The sequence below is a fragment of the Monomorium pharaonis genome, chromosome 10, assembly GCF_013373865.1.
Source record: "Monomorium pharaonis isolate MP-MQ-018 chromosome 10, ASM1337386v2, whole genome shotgun sequence".
Taxonomy (NCBI): Eukaryota; Metazoa; Arthropoda; class Insecta; order Hymenoptera; family Formicidae; genus Monomorium; species Monomorium pharaonis.
In genome coordinates, this window is record NC_050476.1 from 2,518,006 (window position 1) to 2,538,067 (window position 20,062).

Genomic DNA, 20,062 nt, shown 5'->3' on the forward strand with positions numbered 1-20,062 from the left:
GTAAATTCCTGTGGGGCTGCAATTTTCGGAATGCGACACAATGCCGCACCACTGCCTGCCTGGCTGGCTGGCTGGCTGGCTGGCTGGCACACAGTGGACACAGCGATCGGCGTGCGTTTCGCCTGAAACGTTGGAAAATAATCCAGCTTACAGAGAGACAGTCGTAATCGCGCGCGTTTCGAGCGACAAAGTCCGCCTCACGGGACGAGCTAATTTTGTACCATAGATTACTTGCCAAAGTACTAACTCTTACAAATACAATATGTACGAGATTTACGTCGATTACGATTTTATATTTAATCATGTAATTATCGTATACTAATTTTGATCACTTTGATTAAAAACAGATGGATTTTCCTTTTGTTGACCCAATTTAAACTTAAAAAAAATTACCTTGTTATTATTTCAGAAAAAGAATTGTTTGAATTATATATAATCCCAATGAATTTTATTCTGCTGTAGCTTATCGTCTGACTGCGTTGCGTTAGTTCCGGTCTGCAACTTTGGCTTTTAATTCATCTCGACCCCATTCTTCGCCAGGCGCATACACGGTATCGAAGTTGTTAGAGACGATTTATCTCCGCGGCGAGTTTTTCTACCGGTCAAAGCAATCCGCGAGCGAAATTACGGAAGGATTTAACGATCGTTTCCTCCGGCTTTGTCATGCTCCGGAATCTCGATCTATATCTGCGTCACCACAAACTCCCAACCCCTTTCTCTGTAGTCGCCTTTCGCATTCTCGTCGTCGACGTCGTCTCTCTCGTTTCTCTTTCTCTTTCTGTTTCTCTCTCTCTCTCTCTCTCTCTCTCTCTCTCTCTCTCTCTCTCTCTCTCCCTCTCTCTTTCTCTCTCTCCCTCTCTCCCTCTTCTCGTCGACAACCGCTTTGAGGAAACTCGTTAATCCAGCACGAAACTGCGAAAGCACTCGAACTTCTCGAGTCGAAAATGATCGATTGAACCGCGCATTTGGGACTCGGCTTCTCTCAAAGATCGCAGATACATACACACACATACACACACACATATACACACAAAGCGAGACGCGAATCTCCAACTGTAATTAGGAGTTTACTCGATCTATGTGCATTTCCAATGGAGTTTAACGTCGCTGCGGTTGCACCGTTCGCGATCATTGCACAGTCCAAGTGTACGACCGATCTCGAGGGCATTGGTAACTTGGGGATCTTCATGGAGTCATGCATTAAAAAGGCGCGTGATAAAAAAAAATAATGAAAAGAAACGGTAAAGGCAATGTGTCGTAAATGAGATAACTTTGCAAGAACAATTTTGTTGGACTGCAGTCATAAATCATATTTCAGCGTGACATTGGCTCATTTCGTCTCGAATATATCTGGAATCTTGCTGTAATCCTCACGTACATAATATATAGGAGCGATACACAGGTATCGTGATAAGCTCCGGGTTTGATACGACCGAGCATGATTCAGATTGCAGTCAGAATAATAAGAAGCGAAATCGATTTGCTGGGAGCATACACCGGAAACAAGACGCGGACGTAAAAACTGAATCCTGTCCGCCTGGACGAGCGTAAATCTCTGTAATCCATCTATAAAACACAATCCTCGCGGAATGGAGAAGGCAGGGGGCACCGGCGCGACGTGGACGCCATGTATATCCACGCGTTAGCCGGACGAATCTCTTACCCGAGGTCAATAAGCGTATCATACGGATCTCCATCTCTGAGAATTATATCCGTCCCCGTCGAATCCGGCGCTGTTTACTTACTTCTCCGAGTTATTCCGTTGGCGAAGTCTACCGTGCGGTTTCCTTCTTGGAGCAGGAACTTTTTAGAGTTACGATTACGAACGATATCCCCTCCCTCTTTTTCTTCCGAACGAGCGTCCTGGAATCCTAAAGCCAGTAAAATAATTTTGCAGCGAAATGACAGAAAGCTAAAACGCGGCATAAATAGATATTTGATAGGAATTATGATCGTAATTGAATGGTCAAAGGCAAACAAATGCATTCTCTGCACCCTGGCATGCAGTGGGTGGACAATAAAAGTCAATTGTAAAAACGTTTTTACGATAATTGATTTAGGTTATTGTAATATGTGTATGCTTGCCCCTGATTCTATTTATGAATATTCGATTATGTCGCGTGCGTATCGGCTTAATTACTCGAATTAATTTTTCGCTTTGATGCATTAACAGTTGTATATCATTCCACGGGTAATACTCAATTAAAATAATTACAGCGGCCAAAGCGAGGCAATGTAACGTAAAATACAATCTCATTCGTGTATTATGTAAGCGGTTATTAAAATTACTCGGAGCTGCCACGCTGTTTGTTCGCTGCACGCACGAAATATTGTTTCCTATTTTTAACTATTTTTCTTTTTCTTTTTATTTTTAGCGAGTACCCGCGTCAGACATATCGCGGATAGCAACGAAAAATTTACGCTACACGCCCATGTAATTTGCAATGAGCAATTTTATTCCCCTCGGAAAAATGAAAACCGGACTTATCCGGCTCATAACGGAGCTTTGTTTTTTGACGTTACGCGCGGTCTCGTTTCATCGTCGGGGAAATGGTTGTTGCGGGCTATTTCATGGCTCCGCGAGCGTATCGATTATGTTTGGATTGAACGATGTAAGGATCTCTCCGTGTATAGGTTGTGTAGCCCTTGTCTTCCTTTCTCCCATAAGAGAGGGAGGGCTCATTCCTTCCTCCCCCTCGTCTATGTGGAAAGCCGCGGGCTAATCTTCCGACAAAGGGAACCATCGGGTATCGATCCCTTATTCTCTTTGACGTGCTGCTTACTATCTCCTGCCTGCACACCGGTCCCTCGATAAGGGCCCAGAGTTTACGCGGACAACGCACAGGGCGCCGGCGAATCGACGCGAAATGCGCCACCCTCCCTTTGTTACGAGCGCATATTTCCTCCGTCTTATTAACGAGAGCACTGGCTTTCGATGCATCTGCAATCAAGTTGCACTTTGCCTCCAATTCCCGGCGTCATGAAACCCGCAAGAATCGTCTTATGGCGAGCGTAAAAAATTTTTTTACGACCCTGCGTCGCGCTGCGCGCGAGATAAGTTTGTGCGGCGATACGTGTTACTTAAATCGGGAACTGCACTGCGGATACGGTATATTTGCGGAAGAAGGTTCGCACGAGACTCTAAATTATATAAGGCGATATAAGGAAGGGATATTCGGGCCCGGTTTTTTTTATAAAGAGAGATTGTGACTCCATCACTCTGTGAGGAACGCGATTGGATCTGTGAGCTTCGCGGGAATGTTCTCGTGTATTCATTGAAACGGATATTCATATCTGAAATCCGCGGCTTTGACTATCGCAGACGAAAAGTGAGAGAACTGCGAGAATCTTAATAATCACATTTTAATGACGATTTGCTGAAAATTGCTCGATCCGGAGCAATTTAATGGAAATGTCGAATGTCTGCTAACAGGTCTATTGATAGAAATATTAAGGAACATGATGCCTCATTATAAATCGCTTGTGCTTGATTAATCTTTAGACCGTTCGCTATCGTTTCATATCAGCATCGCTCGGGAACTAATCCATTCAATCACGCACGGATGGTTGCTTAATTAAAGTCCAATGAAAACGAACAAAGCTGAATTGTCCGGACAGAACTAAAAGCATTCATACATGATTTTATGTCGATTTATAGCTGACGAGTGCATAAAGTGTATAAGATTATTAATTTTTTGCGAATTATGAGAAACCATTTTTTTTCTAAGTAAAGGATAGAATAAGAGTATCTCATATGTAGAAATATGCAAATTATTTAAATATGAATCGAGTGAGATTCGATTCAATTCATAGAGATTCAAATCCAAATTATACAAAAATTTCAAATACAAATTATACGTATTAAAGATTTTATAAAATCGTATTTAAAGTGTCTTTATTATCGTATAATTACTTATCGTATAATCAATATTATTTTTTTTATATAGGAATTATCTATATATTAAAATTTAAGCTAGCAATAATTATATTGTGAAAATTAAATTGTTTTAATAATTTAATTAAAAAATCTTAATTTGCACATTAAACTAATTCTCCTAGTCACTCTTATAATGATTTGATATTTAATTTCTAACAATCTTAATTATTCTTGGTCTCAAAGCCTATTTTCAAAAAATTAATCTTCAAAAAGATGAGAGGATTAACACAAGCGGGTCGATTCAGATTCGGGACGATTCTGAGATTCCCATGATTAGCCCCCTTCAACAAGACTACTCTCACGACTGAGTTATGAGAAGTCCTGAAAGGCGGAAGCGTTCACCTGCGAGGTCTGCATAATTCGGCGGCATAAATTAATACGTTCCTGGGAATCTCGGCGCCACCGCCGTCGTCGCCGCGCGTCTGACACAATTAGGCGGAGATTAATTAAACCCATTTCACATCTCAGCGGACTTTGCCCCTCGTCTTTCAGTGTCCCGCCTTCTGTATCGGCTGCGCGGAAGAATGAAATTGCCCGTATATAAAATTATATTATAAGCTTTCATAAACGATGAAAAATGACGCATTAACTTATGAATTAACTTATAAATGATATTTATGTTAATTATTTAAAAGTCAATTTAATTTGCGTTTTAATCGTTGGACGAATCGTTGGTGTCGCTTACATAAAAAATTTACAATCATTTACGCATAATTACAATTAATTACGTAATAATCTTTTTATTTATTATTTAAATAATATTTTTACGACGACAAATTTTTGTATGTTTTAACTATCATGCGATTTATTCTTTTACATGTGTTACCAATATTTCACAAATAATTTTTACTTTGTCAATGCATAACACTATTTTTTTATTTTGATAATTTAGACGTACATTGAAAGTTTTATCGAGAAGCAATCTTATATTTGGATCTATTACTTTTAGTGAAGAATACAGATAAGCGATACCAGCGCTTGTTTTAATTAGCTACCCAGACATCATCGCGATTCTATTTCGGGACGGGGAACGAATCGAACGGAAATCGACTCGAGGCGGCGGGATGCCGCCGCCTTCCGCTCGCAGTATCTCGAGAATGTCGATGCGACAACTTCTTAATTAAACCATTATGCGTTATAGCGTAAGCTTTTATTGCCGATGAAACCGGACGGAGAGAAGGAAGGCACGAGAGGTCGAGGGTAGATCCTCCGTAGAAACCAGGGGGAATAAGAGGAAGGAGAGGGAAAGGAGATCCGGGGCATCGTCTCTTGCCTTCGTCTCCATCGTCCTTACCACCCGGGCATGTAAATTCGCGATAATAGCGGGGGATGCTTCATCCCCTAGCCCTACCTACCTTAACTTGGCCTTTATGAGTTAATAACTTGGGTTATCGAGAAATTCGCCTTGGCTGCTTGCATCCTACCGGGTGTGTCTATACCTATGTCGTGCGCCGCGTTCAACTACACACAATACAGCCACGTGTGCGTTCCTACGAGAATCTTAAACAATCCCTCTCTCTCGTGAGGCAAATTCCAAAAGCAGCCGAGAGGTAATAATACCATGGGCTTGGTTATCCTTACATATAGCGCGGTGCAACGACCGTCAGAATCATCTCTTTGCCTCAGAGTGTTTTGTACTTGCTGTTTTATCCTCCTTTGTCTAGAGGGATTGTGATGAATAACAACGAAACTTGACGCGACTGTAGTAACTGTTGTAGGCAATATCGTTCGACTTTTGTCAGTACTTAAGAATACGCTATTATCACAATTTCAAGTGTATATTTCTTCCGTTTTCTTTTTTAAATTTCCCTAACATGATTTTATTCTATTATTTAGTATAGAGAAGTATAATAAGAATATTTTTCCATTATCCAGTAATTTTCGACATATAGATAGATAATGACAATTTGCATGACAATTTCAATTCTCAAATTTATCGAATTCCGTTCGAATTTGGGGAGGCGGCATAAGCATTTCTTGCGAATGTAAGATACAGAGATTGCATAATCGAGTGACAGGTGTTTGTCGTCCGTGCTCGCTCGTGGTCGTTATTAGCAGCCATTCGCGCAAACAAACTTAATTTTGACGTGTAAACAACTCGGCAAGCAAACAATTTTCGTAAGTGATGAAAATGGATTAATTATTCGAATCAAACTCGCAACTGCGCGCGTGCGTGCGGCCAATGTCGGTCGTAGTTTCCGATTTCGTAGTTTCTGACCGAGCCAACAATAGCGCGAACTCGGGTCAATATTTGGGACAAAATTGAAGAGGGTTAATTAGCAAATCGAACGCCCTTCCGCGCAGTTTGCAGCTCGATTTATCGACGAGTGCGGCGCCGGGAGCGAACATCGCAAATACATATGCAGATCGTATTATTGCGCAATCAGGATTTGTAATAGAATGTGTTACATACGCGAGCATAAGCATATACAATACCTGTTATGCTATAGATGTTAAAAAATTCTCGATAAGGACATAAACATTGGAATCTGAATTGTACACCGTTGAAAAACTTATATTAAGTTTAACATAAATTATGTGTTTTCAAAGAAATGTAACACTTTAACACAATTTAGAGTGTGAAAATATTTTTCAGTAAAATTAACATTTATAATATGTTGACACGTTACATTTTATTTATTTTCTTCTAATTAACGTTTTAAAATGACACTATATTTGTCATTTATTTGTAAATTGTATAATTTTAACATTAATACATCAAATTAATACATGTGTCAATTTAACACGAAATATTTAATCACATTGTTTTACATTAATTCGCATAAGTTAAAAGTTTAACACGGAAATTTTAAGAAGAATCAGTTTAACATAAATAAGGTTTTTTACTGTAGAAAAATGTATACCAAAAATTATAGGAATACATGTTAAATGTTAATGTTTTATCAAAATTTCCATTGAAAAAAATATCGATTTGATGTTTACAAAATTTGCGATCGAAAGAATATCTTTAGAGATCTCAGCGATCGCGAAGCATCACCTACTTACACGTATCCGCGATAATATCCGTGGCCGGAAAAAATATGCGCTGTACAGGAGGACGGATGCGTATACGTTTACGACGAATATTACGATTTTGCCGTAGAAGTGGCCATACATAGCGACTCAGGATTTAGTATCGGCGCTCCGCGAAGTCGCGTCGGCGAAATTCCATTATCGGTCAGCGGCGATAAATATTATAAATTGGGCTGGTCGTTCCGCACAGGTCCTCGCAATTTCGTTCTTTTTTTTCTCTCTCTTTCTCTTTTTCTCTAGTTCGGCCTCTCGTCCCATCGCGCATAGATACTCACCACGAGGAGCGAATATGTCCTCGTCCGTCTCCCCGTATTCTGGACTTTTCCTCCCGCTTCTTTTTTAAACCCTTCGCGATAAATCTAACGAAGGGGCAGGTCGAAAAGGGGGAGGGGGTAGTTCGAGCGATTTTAACGACGGGTGGTGCTTTGCGCCCATTATTGGCCGACGTTATCACGACGGCACTCCGACATTTTATTCTCTTTTCTCTTTTTTGTACTCGCGCTTTCCTCTTTCTCCAGTTTAGTCCTGCATTACATTCTCTCTATCTCGCCGTTATCGTTATATTCAATCTTCAAATATTTTCTGTTTTCGCGCGATTGAGCTTTATCTACTTATAATTTTGTCTACCTTTCATTTTCGTCCCCGCTACTTTAAAATCTTTTTTTCTAGCACTTATTTACAAAGCGATTTATATCGTTCGCTTAAAAAGTAATGAATTTAAATTCGAAAAGAATCAAACAATTGCGCTCAATTAATTCGTTCGTAAAAAGGCTATTTATTTGCGCGCCGGACGGTGAATCGAGAACACTTTGAGAAAGACTTCCGTCTTTCGCGAAACTTTGCACAATTAAAGAAGAACCCGGGGAAACACTTGGAAGTCACCGAGGGAGACGAAGCGAGTCATTCCTTCGCCCCCTGTTGCTCGATATCGATCCTCGTTAAAAGTGATTATGGCTAATGAGGAGACGGACAAGTGTCTTTGTCGAGGAAGCGGCGAGACACTTTCGGCTGGCATCGATTGGACTGATAATCGCGGACGTCAATTATTCGGACACGTCGATCACGTCGGCTGCGTTGATCCCCGGACCATTATCCGCCTTTCAACCGTGCCGGAACAGTCATGCGCCGCGTGCGTTTACCGGACGTGAAACGTGACGCGAGCGCGATGTCGAAATGAAAATCGTGACGGAGCGCCAATACGACGATTAAAGAGATCGCCGATCGTACATATTCACCGTACGCCCGTCCGGTAAAACGTCAGTCCCCCCATCTACATCCGTTAAAAGTTATAATTCGCTATATTATTCCGATGAATGTGATCCCGTACTAATTGACACGCGTTTAAAAGGCCTCGCCGACGCAATCGCGCAAAATTCGACCTTTCGCGCCGCGCGAAACTCGATATACGCGCGGTAATTAAAAGCGGCAGCCGGGCACACACATTTCCGGACAATTCCGTCCGATGTCCGATGCGACATGCGGAAAGCTAGAAACGTTCTCTCGCGAAAGAAGCGCCGAGCGAGTTGAATAGCGCTCGGGATGAATCGCTCGCCCGTGCTCGCGCTAATCGCGAGAATTAACGGGATGGAAATGATCAGAGAGAACAGAGAAAGCGAACGAGCGAGCGGACCGTACGACGTGTAACGAATTCTTCATTAAAAATGGAAAACCGCTAATCGATATGAGTGACGTACTAGCGCGGCTGGTCCGATATCGCGTTACGCTTCGCTCGGATTTCAATATTTAACGATTCCCGCCCCTGTTTACGGTTTGCAGCCGTTACGATCGATCGGGATGTTTCTCTCGTCTCCCCCCTCCCCCTTCCTCTCTCTCTGCGTGTCTATGTATTTCTCTCACGCTGTCTCTTTCGCATCTCCAAACTCGTCCGCAAACTTGAACGGGTTAGACAATTTGTCGCCGTTGTCAGTCTCAGATAGTTCCGCGACATCTTGTCGTCGAAACTCTTGGCCGCACGGAAATCTTCCTCGACCAGAACTCGATAGCGTCCCTCATGTCGCCTCAAATTTCGACGTTTTCTTAATTCTGCTTTGTACATAATATTCTCAGAAATTTATTTCTTCAAATAAATCTGCCCTGTGATATTTATTCTGAATATATTGAGATATTTTTTGTTATGAATGTGGAATAATTAAAAATTTCTGTTTACAGTATTTTCTTTCCGAAATGTTTTTACAGTTTCATACTTCATTCAGAGCACGAATTTTTGTTTTCGGCTCGAGTCATTCCCGGTTCATTCATACAGAAAAAGTTTGCCATCAAACCCGCGACATGAATCGATTACGGAATACTAACGATCCCCGTACAGACAGCATCCAGGAAAAGCCGAAACAATGGCGCGCGTTGCGAGCGCAGGGCTGCAATGATGATAAACCGGATGTTGATTGCCAATGGTGAACGCGAGATGGACGTATAGCTCGCTTTTTCATTCGTACGCATTAATTTTTCTAACGATGATTTTACGCCGTGGCAACAAGCGAAGCAGTTTTGGATACCGTTATATCACATCATCATTGATGAAACGTATATTAGTAGAAAAGTATTAAAATATACATTCGAATTAAATTAAATATTAAAATATACATTTGAAATGCATCAAATATTGAAATGCACATTCGATTACATCAAAAATTAAATACACAAATAATTTAGTAATAATCTTTAATTTTTAATTAGTAGGTATTAACTCCAAAATAAGAGATTAATCTAATTTTGAAATACCCTAAATATTTTTACATTGTAATAAAATGAACAAATTAATTCTTGTTTCAAATCGAGGGGATCGAGATTCTCATCGAATTTGACGACCGTGAGGGAAGACAGGTGACGTTATCTAACTAATATCGAAGATAGGTATCGACAAATAAATGCTGATCCGTCGAACCGACGTCATAACTCGATCCTCTTTCGAGAATCAGGCTTAACTCTCACTACGGCCCAAGCAATTTTCCAGGCTCGGTCGCTCGGTCGTAAAATTTATGCTTACGCGATTTATGCACTTCCTGGCTGCATGCGACCGCACGCAACCGAGCGCATGCGTTTATACGGCATTATCCTGAGTAACCCGCGTTATATGACAGTATCATCTCTCCACCGATGTACGCAGAGTATCTTCGAAAGTATCGACGGGAGATAATAGAGGTGCATCACGCGTAAAATTATAAACAACCTTAATCCCGTAGTTTATTATGGCGATGATAAAAAAAGTAAGTTGCGACTTTGGCCGCGAGATTAGTGGCGGAGCACATGTGACCTGTGAATATTAAACGAGGATTTCAGTGGATTTAATACGTCGCTGTGCGGTCGATGGAAACGTTTCTGGTATATTAGCTTCTCTCGCGCGCGTGTCAAACTGTATCAACAATGTTCGCCCGTCAATTTCGTATCACTGCACACGAAATTGAAACACGCAAATTGAAACTAGATATTAAATGTATGCATATTTTAACATCGCGTTTTAGAGTCTACGCAAACGCGTAAATATATTTAATCCGCTTTAGTTCGTAATTATTCTCGTAACGCGTAGTGCGCAACGATGTAAAAACTGGAAATCCCTTTCTGGAAATGGAAATTTTCAAAATTTCTCTCATTCGGAAGAATTATCTCACCTTTATGCCTCGAGGTTTCGTGTGCTCGGTAATTCTCAAATCGTATCCGTCACTCTGCACGCTCCATATATATGTATATAAATACGCACTTCGGTGAATACGAGGCGTGATTGGGACACGCGAGCAGAGAGCATCGGCAATGCGTTCTAATGGCCCACTTTAAAACGAACTCATGCTTCCACGCCACTCTCGTGACACACGCGTGTGCCGATGCATACCGTCACGGTTATCCTTTACGTCCTTGCTTGCGTGCGATTGCATAAATGCAACGATAGCGGCGAAAGTGGTGCAGAGGTGAGCACATATCGGCATGCACTTTGTCATCATCGTGGTGAACCGTCTTTCCTGACACTCTTGCTCTTTTCATTGTCCTCTACTCATATTTCTCGATGATTCGTCGTATCGATACAAGCGATAGGAAATTACTTTTTATTCATGTCTGAATTGATTTCAATTGCATTTATCGCTTTTAGGAGCAATTGGGAATTTACATTATTACATGTTATTTCTGTTAAACATAAATTATTAGCAGATAATGCGATTTATCTGTTAATTAGCGGTCACGTTTTCGATAAAATAAACAAATCTATCAAATCCGTTGTTTAATTAATGCAAATTCTAAGATGATAATAATACATACCGGACTGTATTAGGAAAAAAAAAACGCGGATATATATAGAAGATTCTGCATTTTCTACGAGAAGGTATGTTACCCTTATCTACTCGGTTAAATCTCGACGGTGGGATTAAAACGGAAAGAATACTTAAGGGACGCTCGAGGGTGAGCGCGTGCTCGCGCGCGCACGCGACCGTATCTTAAGCTACAAAACTCTCAGGCCGCGGTGGATTACGTGGAGACGGACGGGCCACGCTTTTATACGCGACCGTATAGTTTATGATTTCCGCGATGAACTACTTTTCTGAAATGAATGCGGAGCGCACGCCCGTGCGACTATGTGGGTCAAGGGACCGGGACCTCGGCGGTTACCGAGTTGAGGAGGAGGAGGAGGAGAGTTTTCGCGTTTCTCTCTTTCCGGTTTTACGCATCGTTTTCATTGCCCGACCGTTAAGCTTAACTGCGGACTTTTACAGCGTCAGCCTGCGTAAAAGTGCATACGACATTTTATGCGCGCCCGCGCGTAAAATCGTCCGTAACTTCTCGCGCCCTGGGTCTCGCGACCGGGGCGGCGCGGCGGCGGTGATACTAGCAATTTTTTAATTTTCGTTCCGGCCCGCGGCTACTCGTGACCCAACGCTCTTTCTCTCTCTCTCCCCCCTCCCCCTCTCCCTCCTCTCGCGAATCGCGGTACGTGTGTGCATGCGTTCGCGATTTTTTTTCTTGCCGACGCATTTTTTTGCCGAGACGGCGCGCGCGAGGAGCCGTATACCTACGGGACGACGATAAAAGCGTGTTACGGCAATTCGCGAAGGGAGATAGACAACATCGTGCGGCACACACCGCGCTCGCGTGCTGTGCGATAATATTTACAAACTGATATTTCGTACCTCGTTTCTGATAAAATACAGCTATTCATTATGGAAATAAAGGCGGACACGGCGCTGAGTTACTGGTATTTATTTTATAACGTTCTCCTTCGAGCTATATAATTTTGTAACGGTGCGATTTTACGTTGTAACGCTTTTAACGCGGCGGCAGCTCGCCAGGAATCGGATTCTAAAGTTACGACGGTAATCTGAAATATAGCTTGTAGAATTTTTGCGATACGACGTGCATATACCGGTGAGGGAATTTTCGCGGTGGCGGCGGCGGCGGCGGCTTACACTTGGTACATCGCGGTTATCGCGGAAACTCCCTAATGTGAAATTTAATTTCCGGACACGGAGACACAAAGCCTCCTGATACGCAGCAGTTATCAAGGCATGCACACTGCGCTGCAGTGACGCACTCGCCGGCGAAACTGCGTCCATGCAATAATCTCGTAAAAACTCGTTAATACGGTAAAAGCGCGGAAAATGGCCGCGCGCAGCGAAATACAATTACTCATTAGTCGAATCCCATTGCGCACGGCTCTTGCCGGCGACCGGAAACACTCGGTCACCGAATCAACCGTGACGCGGGGGACGACGGCTTTGAAGTTCGCGTTCGCGTGGGTCGACGGTAATTAACCGTAGAACGTCAGCCGGCGAGGGTTATTGGCAGCCCCCGATGCAGTTTCGAATGCGTGCCATTTGTTCATTCGTGCGTCAATGTATCCTTCTGTAACCGTCGCAAATAAGATTTACATCGCGTGTTAACGATCGAGCCGTTTACATGTCCAGTGATTTGCGTTTCGCCTCAAATTTTGCAAGCGCGGCGAAATAATTCGCGGGAACGGAAGGGGAGGGGGATGACGTATTTAGCAACAGGAGCATCGAAAGTTATATACCTCGCTCCGGCTAAAATCGAAATAGGCTTCCTCTAATTGCGACTTCCGAATTATAAGCCTCGATGCGAAATCCAATTGATGGATTAGCGTTTTAATTATCGATAACATTCGCTGGATTCTTTGACTTAATCAGATGCGTCACTGGCGCACGCGCGCGTATCGATTTTCGCGGCTGCAAAGTCCACGATACCGCGGATACGCGACGGAGAAGTCGGCTGTCCATCGAGCGATCAGATTTAGCGATAGTTCAGTGTAATTAGATCCTATCCTCTAATGCCTGTTACCAATCACAGTATTATCAGCGCCTGATAATTAGGACGGTCGAGATTGCCTATTCTCTACAACATTGCCCGTCATCTCCGTTATAATCTTATCGGGCGCGATTCTCTTGGATGTTCAAGAGAAACGCATAATTCGTTCTGCCCCGTCTCTCGAAGCGCCGCGTTCTCTTTCCGGCGGCCCTATTGTTGGACGAACGTAAATCCCGATAGATCTATCCGACCGCCGGGAAGCCACGCGTGTCGTAGAATATGGATAGTGCGTAATACTGTGTAGCTTCCTGTTATCTAGACCCGATCGTCATGTGCAAGTAACGTGCAATAATGGTGTGGAACATGATGGGAAGACATGAAATTTATTAGAAAAATTATTATTTTTTGACAATTTAAAATTATGGTAGTCATGAGACGATATGTTTTTATAAAATATTTTATGTGATATTCCGATTTATTAATATATATCGCAATAAAATACATGCTTGATTTTAATTAAAATTTTATCAAAATTATTGTAAAGATTTTCGAAATACATATAACGTTGTTTTGCTTATTATAATTTTGAGAAAAATTTTTAAAAAAAATTTGTAACACTGTCTACTATTTTAATTAAAAGGACATTTGTTGTATATTCTGCAAACGTGATAAGCGTTATTGTAAGTATTGTCAGTGATAGAAGATGAAACTAGTCAGACTCAGGTGATCAATATCCTACGTAACTGTAACAATGGATTTATTATAAAAAATATTTGTTATAAAAAGAAATGCATATATATGAAATAGACGTGTAATTATATTAAATTCTATAACTTCAACTCTGAATCACTTAAGTACTTTTAATTTGTGTCTTCTCCTCGAGCGGCTAGGTGTAAATTTTTCATTACGTCGCGGAAAATTGCGCAGGGATTTATGCACACGATCTGCTTTGTCTTATTAGACACCGCGCGTTTGTATACGGAACGTGTCTCCGATGTGATCAACGCCGAACGTGCAATTATGCACGTTCACCGAGCAGATCCCGCTCCCACTTTCTAAGCCGCGGGATTTCGTGAAGGGAGAATCATTTGGGCGTGTGCGGGAGCTCTTGGTCGTAATCGCATTTGCAGATACGCCATTTCTTGAAGTAATAGCACAGCCATGAGATTTCCGCGGCTTGGAAATCTCATATTTAATTCGCTAATTAATATGTATACAATATGAAATTACTTGAGCATGCATGAAAATAATAAGATGTTAAATGTATTAACATAATTACAATATTCTACAATCTTATTATTATAATCTACTTTTTTTATGTATACATTTAACGTGTATCTCTTTCTAAACATTTAATCCTTCACATGTTTTCATAAGGTTTACAAATTTATAAATAATTTATAAGACGTGTGTGAACTTGATACAAGTTTTTTTTTTAAGTACTTCAGAAGGATAATTAATGAAAAGTAAATTTAATGTTTTTTTGCACGTGCATTTACCATAGCTCTGAAAGAGAAAAATGCAACAATACGATTTGGAATTTAGAGTTAAGTATGAGAATATTCTTCTTTTGCTTGCAAATTATGTTTACGAACTTATGAACGATAAACTGAGTCTGTGTGGCCAATTTGGCAGAGATTCAGATACACAGTGATCTTACGATCATCGACAGATCGCCAAGAATGTCTAGAGCACGTGCGAGTCTACTAGTATTTCTAGTATGATCGGTCACGAAATTATTTGCAGTCATGGCCACGTTTGTCTTCCAGTGGCGCGCAGTACTATTGACGATCGCTCGAGTATAATTGGACGAATCGCAGCTGCGAAGCGTTTCCGTTATTTATGCAGATATGTTATTATTGGCGAATCAAGAATGAGAGTCGAGGAGCGATTATTAGTTTTCTTATGCAATCAGCGTGCGAAGACGATCTAATTCTCTTTAACTAACTTACGTCTTTCAGAAGCTGCATGTCAATTAATTTCCGTCTTCATACAGTTTTATTATATTAGTTTTTATAGAAAATATTGTCTTCGACAAACCACACACGTCTATTTAGTTTGAAATATCAAGTCTAATAAATGGATATTAACCTATAAAAATATTTGAAATTTTTATCAATTATCAGAAATAAAATCTCGTCGATATATTGATCTTGGATTTCTCTGTCAAAGAAAAATGAAATGTGTGTGAAGTTAACATCTCAAAGTTTAACATCTTATAAAAATACTGCAGAATTACTTGCATCCAGTATAGTTCTACAGTTCTTGGTAGGTTTCAACAATAGTTTCGTTGAATTACCTATTTTAATTAAATTTTTATAAATGAGTTTCTAACTTCCAAAATCACATAATAGCATCTCACCGTATTTCGAATATACGACCACAGAGAAGACTAAATCTATAGAGCTCTATTGTTTAGAGACGTCCTATCAATAGTTCTGATGATTAAATTAATAAAAAAAAAATTTTTGTTACAAAACATACGTATATATGCGTATACGTCTGTGCACGTGGATTTGGTGTAATTGGCATCTCAGATAGACAAAATTAATTAATTTAAAAAATTTAGAAAGTATTTTTCAACAACTATCTTGATGGAAAACTTGTATTTATAGGTCTAGACATGAGATGCTGGTCGAATATTGACAGTTCTATTTCTTTTAACGCAGTTCTCATATAGTTCCGGACGCGTACAATAATTTTCTAAAGAGTTCCGGTGATATAAATAATTAAAACATTTTTTAAACCATTATTTTGCCCGAAAAACTTGAATTTTGAGGGCTAGACGTGAGATGCTGGTCGAATATCAACAGTTCTATTTATTTTAACGCAGTTCTCATATTGTTCCGGACGCGTACAATAATTTTCTAAAAAGTTCCGGTGATATAATTAATTAAAACATTTTTTAAACAATTATTTTGCCCGAAAAATTTGAATTTTGAGGGCTAGACGTGAGATGCTGTTCAAATATCGACAGTTCTATTTATTTTAACGCAGTTCTCATATAGTTCCGGACGCGTACAATAATTTTCTAAAAAGTTCCTGTGATATAATTAATTAAAACTTTTTTTAAACAGTTATTTTGCCCGAAAAACTTGAATTTTGAGAGCTAGACGTGAGATGCTGTTCAAATATCGACAGTTCTATTTATTTTAACGCAGTTCTCATATAGTTCCGGACGCGTACAATAATTTTCTAAAAAGTTCCTGTGATATAATTAATTAAAACTTTTTTTAAACAATTATTTTGCTCGAAAAACTTGAATTTTGAGGGCTAGACGTGAGATGCTGGTCGAATATCAACAGTTCTATTTATTTTAACGCAGTTCTCATATAGTTCCGGACGCGTACAATAATTTTCTAAAAAGTTCCGGTGATATAATTAATTAAAACATTTTTTAAACAATTATTTTGCCCGAAAAACTTGAATTTTGAGGGCTAGACGTGAGATGCTGATCGAATATCAACAGTTCTATTTATTTTAACGCAGTTCTCATATAGTTCCGGACGCGTACAATAATTTTCTAAAAAGTTCCGGTGATATAATTAATTAAAACATTTTTTTAACAATTATTTTGCCCGGGAGAGACCGGGAGAGACGGGGAGAGACCGGGAGAGACGGGGAGAGATCGGGAGAGACGCGGAGAGACCGGGAGAGATCGGAAGAGACCGGGAGAGATGGGGAGAGACCGGGAGAGACGGGGAGAGACCGGGAGAGACAGCATCTCACGTCTAGCCCTCAAAATTCAAGTTTCCCGGGCAAAATAATTGTTTAAAAAATGTTTTAATTAATTATATTACAGGAACTTTTTAGAAAATTATTGTACGCGTCCGGAACAATATGAGAACTGCGTTAAAATAAATAGAACTGTCGATATTCGACCAGCATCTCATGTCTAGACCTATAATACAAGTTTATCAACAAGATAGTTGTTGAAAAATACTTTCTAAATTTTTTAAATTAATTAATTTTGTCCATCTGAGGTGCCAGTTACACCAAATCCACGTGCGCAGACGTATACGCATATATACGTATGTTTTGTAACAAAAAATTTTTTTAAATTAATTTAATTATCAGAACTATTGACAGGACGTCTTTAAACGAGAGAACTCTATAGATTTAGTCTTCTCTGTGGTCGTATATTCGAAATACGGTGAGATGCTATTATGTGATTTTGGAAGTTAGCAACTCATTTATAAAAATTTAATTAAAATACGTAATCCAACGGAACTATTGTTGAAACCTATCAAGAACTGTAGAACTGTGCTGGATGCAAGTAATTCTGCAGCATTTTTATGAGATGCTAACTTCACACACGTAAAAATGAATGAATATCTATCTTATTTCGAGTAATAATAAAATTATCTTTACAAGAAACGTCTAACGCGCGCGTATATGTGTCTATCACAATTAGCAATGCAATTATGAACAGTTATCATGGTGAGGTGCACACTCCACCTGAGACATTCGGAGGTTCGAATATCAGCGCGGCAGGGGATGCACGAAATGCGAATGCAATCGAGGCCGGGTCGAGACGCGGTTCAGCCTCGACTCGGTTAAGTACACTTTATTAAGCATGCCATCTGCACGTTGCGCCATCCACTTATGTGGTAAATGGAATTACAAACGCATCCCTATGCTGCGGGATCCCAGGTTGCGACTCACACCTTGCGTTCGCAATGAGCGTGCATACGTCGGGCTAACTGTTGTATATAGCATCGTAATTGAATAACAGTTGAAACTTTCGTAGTTGGAAACGACGATTAGCGACGGGGGAAAAATTAATACGGAACGCGCGCTATTTTGTAAAGGAAATATTTTGCAAAAGTTTCTTTTCATTACACGAGACTCTTTTTGGTGGCCATAACATGCGTCCATATTACCATTTCAATCTAATCTTTTGATACCATTGTGAACGCGCGCTGCTCCGATGGAACGCCAATTCTCGGTTGAGCGTGAGTCACGATTTTCTGACGGATTTGATTGATCGCATTGTGGTTGCAGTCCACGTTGCAGAAAATCCACATAAAAGAGAAAGCGCGGACTGGCCCGGCTACAATGATTTAGAGCGATACCATCTACGCGGGCGCAAGCGATTTTGCTGATAACCAACTTCCACTCGCTTTATTCGGCGGACCACTCGTTCCTCTCGCTAGCGATCTCCACGAGATCGATGAAGAATTTATCGAACGTAATCGCGGTCGCGAAGCCTGAAATTCCGCATCGCGGCCGAATTCGGATGAGCCTCTCGCATATCGAGATCGGCAAATTATTCGGCCGTGAGAGAAGCCGCCGTTTATCAAACTCGACCGAGTGTATATGTATGTGTGTGTGCGTGCATGTGTGTGTGTCTGGGCGCGTTGCCGGCCCATCGAAGACAGGCTTGTTGATTTATTAAATTACCATGCTAAGCGAGAGTAAAAAAGAGAGCGAAACAGAGAGATAGATCTATTAAGAGCGAACACGGTCAAGCGAGACGTCGCAGTGCAGCGCAATGTCGTCGTTGCACCTTCTCGCTGGGCTCGAAGACAAAATTATTAAAGTTCGCCGTACAAGCGATGTACCTTCGATGTTTGCGCTCGTAGTCGGCGACTATATGAGTTTCCGGTAAATACGGCCGCGCCGTTCGTCGAAGCTGATGAAAAGAGACTTGTTTACTCGCAGCCTGCTGATTTTCGAAGTATGACGATGCGATGCGATGCTGCAAAACTCGCTCGCGAGAAACATCTACGTAAAGGATTCCGTGTATACAAACTGCCCGGTTTTCAACCGGGAATGCTCCCGTTTTATCAGTGGGATGGTTAAATCCTGTTTGTCCGCGAAAGTTCAATAATCGGTATGATATTGCACGAAGTATAAATACGGTTTAAAGTAACTTCGTTATTTCTACAGATTTCTCTGTTTATCTATTTATTTTCTACAAAAGGAGGAGAAGCTTATTTTTAGAAAGGAAATGTGTTTTTAGAATAGATATTTTTAGAAATGCATTACTATAATTTTTTTTTCTAAACCTTTAACTCGACGGAAAATATAACAAATAAAATAAAATTGGAATTTGATTTGTGCGCGTACCTTCACTGATTACCCTGCATACTCTATCGCGTAATTAGTTGGACATGAGATATAGCGGCAATATAATCATTTGCATGTGAGAAATGGACTGTTTGTATGCACTCCCCGTTGATTTCCCATGACGTACCAAAATTACACTGGGAAAAATCGCTTGTCGACCTTCATCTTTCGCGCACCGTGTATGAGCCATAATTTTGTACTAAGCGAACCCATCTTCCCCCCCTCTTCCAGTCTGTGCGCTCTGTGCAAATAGTGCACCGGGAGTTTCCAGCGCCGCTGCGGCAGCGGTAGCTCTGAAACAATAATTAATTAGCCTGCCTCACAAGGAAGCAAGGCACGGGTATGGAGAACGATGATCGCAGATGTTGCACGTCGGTAACGACGATCCGTAGAGACGTACAAGCATCGCCGTCGTTGCGGAGGTAAATTGCAGACGGATTCTGTTCTCCGTGTAATCAGGAGCCAGTCGGGAATATTTTCCGATCGTGCATCTATCATTAATTAGATTGACTGAAGTGGTTAATAATAAATCAAATAAATGATTGGCTGATTGAAGGACAAGCTCTAATTTTTATTTTACATTTTTTCTGTTGAATTTTGCAATCCGATTTTACTGCGTAATATATTAAGGGATACATTTATGGTTTCCACGTATAATATTATTAAAGTAAAAATTTCTTTATTAATATTCATATAATTTGATATTGGAATATTACACAGAAATTCCTATTTGCATAGAGTTTTAGAGAACATTTC

General features: G+C 40.6%; 1 protein-coding gene across 1 annotated transcript in view; it reads left to right on the forward strand.

Annotated features, from left to right (window-relative positions):
• Window positions 1-20,062, forward strand: part of LOC105836505 — a 322,523-nt gene that overhangs the window by 197,270 nt on the left and 105,191 nt on the right. The gene's annotated exons all lie outside the window — the stretch shown is intronic.